At 46.7% G+C, this 6,618-nt stretch overlaps 1 pseudogene; it reads left to right on the forward strand.

Moving 5' to 3' along the window:
- Positions 1-5,505: 5,505 nt before the first annotated feature.
- On the forward strand, positions 5,506-5,892 carry LOC109391792 (ubiquitin-like; annotated as a pseudogene).
- Positions 5,893-6,618: the final 726 nt, after the last annotated feature.

Here is a 6,618-nt window from a genome sequence, read left to right on the forward strand (position 1 = left end):
TTGGGGAATTGGGGGAGGGGAACAGCGTTGGGGAATCGGGGAAGGGGAACAGACAAGTTGCTGTCCTTTTGTTCTTCAGTCTAGTTGTAGAGGACATCGCTTCACTGGCCCATGTTTGTATTATCATTGCGCTCTTGCTGGGTGAGGCAGTCACTTGCTGGCCATTGGACAGGCCACTCACGGCGGCTCACAGCAGTTCACGCTGGCTGCCAGCCATTCCAGTAGCCCACTGCAGCAGGGGCTGCAGCCTACACCATTGCTGGCGACTCACGGCAGCCCAGCTCCAGGTTGAGCTGTTGTGCACCATCTTAGCTATAAAGGGTGCAGTGTCACTGGCCCTCATGTGGGATCTGAACTGGGACCCTGCTGCTCAGGGCTGGTGTCCCAAGCCAACTGTTAACCAACACACCACTTGGCTGGCCCTGGTTGTAAGAATTTAAATGACATAATTCATATAAAGCATTTGGCACCAGAGTCTGGCACATGGTAAATGCTCACTAAATGGTAGTCACTAGAGATATAACCTGGGACAGTGGCAGGGAAGTTTGACGAATTAAATCAAACAGAGAGGGGACTTACCCCACCCACTGAAGCACTTCTCATATGGGGTGCAGGTGCCCCAGGGTCACACTACGGTGGCCATATGGTGGGGGTGTCACAGGATACATAAGAAGCCTCTCTGAGGATCACAGAGGTTTTTTGATGGCAAAAATGTTTAAAACTTCGTTTTTATATTAAGACACAAAGTATACTATGTAATCAAATGCCAAGTTTGCACAATTTTAAGGCTAAAACTTAAGTCTTCGAAAGAATTTGGTCTTCTGTGAGGGCCCTTCAAACTGAGCCCCCACACTACTGATGTCCAGTTCACTCTTCTCCCTCTAATATCAGAGGACTTTGGCAGAAAAGTTTGAGAATCTTTATGTCAGAGACAGAGCCTGGGCAAGAGCCAGGATTTCTGACTTTGTCACTCTGAAAGAACAAAACAAGCCAACAACATAATGGTTTTCACCTCCCCACTGTTTAACGTTCAAGAACATGAAGAACATTAGCATTAAGAACATGAAGTATTTGGTTTAAATTCATGATGACTTATTTCTGACTCCTCCTGTTTAATAATTACCAGCCAAACCACTAATCATCAATGGGATGAATAGTCACAATTTATAGAAGACTGCAAAGCAGGACACTTAAAATTGGTTGGATTCTTACAGAAAGACCTGAAGGCTACCTGTCACTTATAGATCTTTGAAGTTTTATGACTGTGGAAGGAATTTGCCCATCTGGGCCTTGTTGACTCTTTTCTTTCTTTACCTCCCACTCTAGTCCTCTGCAGGTGCACTCTGTTGACCTAGCCTTGGGACCACCCAGGGCTCAAGGCTTCCGTGTTCTCAAACTCCCCTGGAGCGGCCCTCACCTCATTAGAGCATCCACAGGACATACATCTGACTAGGGCTCTGTTCCTCACTCGGCAGAGGCCACCACCACAGCCCTCTACATCTACACTCCTAATTCCTCATCTTTCTAAAGTTTTACTTTCTTCTTAAGAATACAAGCAATATATGTTGATTGTAGAAAAATTTAACAGTCCAGATAGGTGAAAAGGAAGAGAGAGAAAAAAGTCCCAGTAATTTATCCACTGAGGAAGAACAGCTGGGTAAGTCACATGACTTGGGGGGCTGTGTTGCATCTCCACCTCTTTAAGGTGGAAATCTACATGGTGTGACTCTCTGCTCAGTGTGGGGGTTCAGGGAGGTGGTATTCTGCAAAACGTTATTGCTCTGATAAAAATCAGAAGTCTGCCCAAGTTCAAGGTGCGAGGGGACTGGGCCCAGCCTGATTTGAGGATCATTAGGTTGGTCCTTTGGCGTCTCTAGGGGTTGGATCCAGAGGACAGGGGCTTTCCCAATGGATCTCATCACCCCTTCAAAAGGCAAACTCTTGGAAAAGTGGGCTGACTAGACCCTGGCCAGCCCTTCTAAGATTTTCCTCTATACCTACTCCATTACTTCATGATATTTAAAATTCTTTGAAGAAAGAACAAATCTAAACTGCAAGTACTCCTAGTAAAGGGAGTCAAGTGACTTAGATCCATGAGAGTTACATTTCTGAGAGAAGGAAATTCCTTACTCTGCCAGATCAAACTAAATTAAAGTGACCCTCTAGCCCCCCATCCCCCCAAGAGAGGGGCACTGGGGATGGTAAAAGCATTTTTACCCCCCTGAACCCAGAGATGATGTAGGGAGATGCCACTTAACCATTCCCAGGACCCGAAGGACTCTGAGGCCAAGCTATCAAAGGCTCAGGTAAGGGGCTGGAAAGAGGGACAAAGACAGATGAGGACGGAACTGGGAGCTGTCAGACTCAGTTCAGGAACACAGCACTTGGGGCCAGGAGGAAGGCGGGGCAGAGAATGCTTCCAGGGGAGGAGGGTGTGTCAGAGAAGGAGAAAAACAAGACAAACAGGGGACTGTTTAAAGGTGAATTGGCAGTAGAGGGTGGATGATGGCTGAGCCTGGGGCAGGAGGTGGTGGGGTGAAGAAGGGAAGGGTGGCAGTGGCTTTGAGGGAGCTCTTTGCAGAGGGCAGCCTTACGAGGTGATGACCAGAACTCTGGGTCTTAAGAGCAGAAAAGCAGGTTATATTTCACATTCCTCCCTGAATAGAGATTGAACTTGGTTTAGAATAAGTCCCTAGAAAGCAATCAGGAGCACCCTGCCTGTCCATCTTGTTGATGAATATGGAGTGGGAGCAAAACTGGGAGTGTGGGCGTCCGACAAGTTCTTTATGAGTCTAGAATCGCTTATTACACCTTCTTCCTCCTCCTCTGCCTTGGTTAATGGGCTGCAGGTACCCACTGCGCAGAGGGCAACAAGACGTTCATTGTGGGAAATGCAGAAGCTGGACCCTGGCCTCCCTGCCTTCTGAGGAAACTGGTTTTTGAATTTGGTTTGTTTTCCAACTACCCTTTGCCCCCAGCAGGACTGAACCTCTGGGTTCCTTCAAATCCTTCATAGCCTTCAAGCCTGAGAACCGGAAGTCTGGTTTGCTCTCTAACATCGACCCCTCCTGTGCAACGCAGCCTCATTTCCTCTGGCCCAGAAGGACGGCTTCTGGATTCATCGTCCCCTCTAGTCCAGCTTCTCCTCCTGGGACCCTCCTCTTGGAGACAGTCACATTGAGCTGGGAACAGGGGAGTCATTCTGGGTCCCTCTGTCCCTATCAACCTCTCTCAGTCAACAAATATTTACTGGGCATCTTTCAGCTAGGCCCTGTTCACGGTGCTGAAAAACAGCATGTATAAAGCAAATCCCTGCCCTCATGAGCTTGCCATCAGTGACCTATGGTGTGGATTTGACCTTCTGAACATCTATTACCCTCTTTCCTGCTGTCACCATCCTTAATCCTACCCTATCACCTGGAATCCCTAGCTTGGTAGCCACAGTGATCTTACAAACCCAGATCTACTCTTGTCGATACTTTGCCAAAAACCTCAAATAAAGACTTTTTCAAAATGCAGAGTGAAAAAAATCAAGTTGTAAATGATGTCATAACAGTTGGGCAGCTTTTATTAAAAAAAAAAGGACTGAAGCAATATAATATGTTATTCATGGATATATGTGTGTGGTAAAAATAGAAAAATGTGAACTGGAAGAACCACCCCAAATTCATGATGGCGGTGCCTTTGCGACAGAGGAGAATGGTGCTGGGGGGTGGGAAAAGGAGAGCTTCAGATTTATCTGTAATGATCTATTTTGTTTATTTGAAAAAAACAAAACAAAAAAACTCCAGAGCAAAGTTGACTAAATGTTAATAGTGCCTTAATAAAACTTAAAGTCTGGATAGTGGGTAGAAGAGTGTGACGTTATTTTATTTTCTGTATTATAGAAAAATGTGTCAAATTTTCAACCATGAAACCCTCAGGGTTCCCTCACTGTCCCCACCCCTCAGCCTGATGTACTGGGCCTTTCTGAGCTTGTGCCAACCTCCTCTGCATTGCGAGGGCGGCAGTTCTCCAAAGATGCCACAGGCGCTCTTGCCTCTGGGCCTTTACCCAGGCCATTTTCTTCTCCCACATGCCTTTCCTGATTTGCTACTCCACTTCTGTCTGGTGGCTGGTGTGGGCTGCTTAGGACTGGGGAGGTAGAAATGTTCTGGAAGGGACAATTCTTTCTTGTCCTGGTTTGTATTCAGCTGCAGCTAGAGAGACAGATCACCTGTTTCTTTTTATGTAAAGTCTGGTTTGTTTCAAAACTGTTATCAGTGAGAGGGGAGGTCTAAAGAGTAAGACCCTCCACAGAGCCCCTTCCCCCAGCCTTCCCAAATAGCCTAGCCTTGAGGCAGAAGCTTCCCTGCAGAATACGGAAAACTGGTCTGGCTCTGTTAGGATGGCCGTCTGGCTTTCCCCACTGACATTGGAAGAGCTGCCTTGGGGCAGGCCGGTGCCATCCTGTGCCTAGAAGGAGGAAAGTTGGCCTGGACCTGATTTGACCAGCTCCTGGTGGGATGCTGAACAGGCACACAAACCTTGGCCCAGAACACCCTCCCATGCCACTCTGCCTCTGATTTCTCTGTGTCCTTTGAGGTAGATTTGGGTTGTCTCTTTCATATTATCCTCACTTCCCCTTTTCACAGACTAGGGTAGGTGTTCCTTGCATGCATGTCTCCACATGGCAACTGTCCTTTCCCCTTCATAGCACACATCACCCTGAATAACTAACTGCCTGTTACTTACCTGTCTTCTGCACCAGGCGGTGCTCTACGAGAGGGCAGGAATTGAGTCTGTCTCGTTTGCATCTCTAGCTCCTGCAACTCTGTCTGGCTCATAGTAAGTGCTCCAAACCTTTTTTAAATGAGATAATTGTCTTCCCGACTAGACTGTAAGCACCTAGTTGACAAGGACTATGCTGTGATTATCGCTGGATGCTCAGTGCCTTGTATAGTGCTTGGCACATAGTAGGTGTCTGATAAATACTTATCAATTTGAGTGACTGGACCTCAGTTTCTCCCCTCACAATCTGGGTAGGAGAGGATCTTTGCTTCTCTCCCCCTCCTACCCCATCTGTGTCGGGGCTGATGGTTGAAGCTGCAGGGCCCTTCCTGCCTCCGATGACCATACATCCAAACCTTTTAATGGTACAACAGAAAGTGGTGGCTGAGTCCCTGAGTCCAGGTGTCCCTCCCATAGCCTATCCCAAGTATGGGAGGACTCCTTTGGAGAAGGGGTGCTTTAGGGCCCCTCCCCACTCATTTCAATCTCCAGCATAATTGAAGATCTCAGTGTTTACTCTGAATTATTCCTGCTACCACATAAATCTTATTTCATCTTACTCTATTCTCAGTGAAGATGTGTTATAGCCAAGTGTATGTGCTCCTCAACCCAAAATAAAATATAGACTCTGTCCTACTGTAGGACCACTGTTTCCCCATCTGGAACTTTCTTTTCAAATTTATACCATCCATCTCTGTCTTTCAATGAGGAGGTTAGGCAGCTGCCCCAGCAGACGCAGAGATGCAGATCTTTGTGAAGACCCTGATGGGCAAGACCATCACACTGAGTCCGGGCCCAGGGACACTACTGAGACTGTCAAAGCTAAAATACAAGACAAGGAGGGCATCCCATCTGACCAGCAGCGTCTGATTTTTGCAGGCAAACAGCTGGAAGATGGCAGCACTCTCGGACTATAATATCCATAAAGAGTGCACCCTGTACTTGGTGCTTCATCTGCGGGGCTTCACCATGGAGCCTTCCCTCCGCCAGCTCATCCAGAAGTACAACTGCAACCAGATGATCTGCCCCAAGTGTTACCACCGCCTGTATCCCCGCGCTGTTAACTGCTGCAAAAAGTGTGGCCACATCAACAACCTACACCCCAAGAAGGCGGCCAAATAAAGCCCCTCCACCACCTCCTCAGCCCACAGGGCAGCCCTCTGCCTGAACCCCTTGACCCTGGTGTTTCAATAAAGTTTTCCTTTCATTGAAAAAAAATTTATATCATCTAGAACTTTCTCTTTTCTTTTTTTTCTTTCTTTTTTTTTTTTTTAAGCTGAGCCATCCTGCCACCTGTTGGCAGCTCAGCAGCTGCTCAGCTCGGGCTGGGACTCAAACCGCTGTTGCTCAGAGCTCTTAACGGACTGAGCCACTCGGCCGGCCCTTAGAACTTTCTTTTCAGGTTTATATTCTACTTCCAAATCCAGTCTTCTCCAGGAGGTCTTCCTTGATTAAGCTGAGCATGTTTTAATTTTCATCCCCTTCTCCCACTGCTCTATATCTCAACAAGACCTGCTCTTTGTGCTTGTTCCCCATGCTGTTTAAGTGTGACTTCTGTCTTCCTAACCATACTGCATAGTACATGCCTTTTTAGGCATGCTTGAGAGACGATTACCACAAATTGAAGAAGAAAAAACATATACACCAAAAAGAAAGCAGAGGAGAGTTTTTTCCCTTTTTTTTGCTTTAACATACAATTTGTCATGATTGGCGCTTGCTAGCTCTTTAGCACAATGAGAAGAGAATTTGATTTCTGCAAAACCTTTCAGGACACATAAAGTATGTGTAAATACCCAGGAATAAAGATCACATCTTTTACTTGTATTATTTTTCTAATTCTTGTACACT

Source organism: Hipposideros armiger, unplaced genomic scaffold (assembly GCF_001890085.2).
Source record: "Hipposideros armiger isolate ML-2016 unplaced genomic scaffold, ASM189008v1 scaffold_303, whole genome shotgun sequence".
NCBI lineage: Eukaryota > Metazoa > Chordata > Mammalia > Chiroptera > Hipposideridae > Hipposideros > Hipposideros armiger.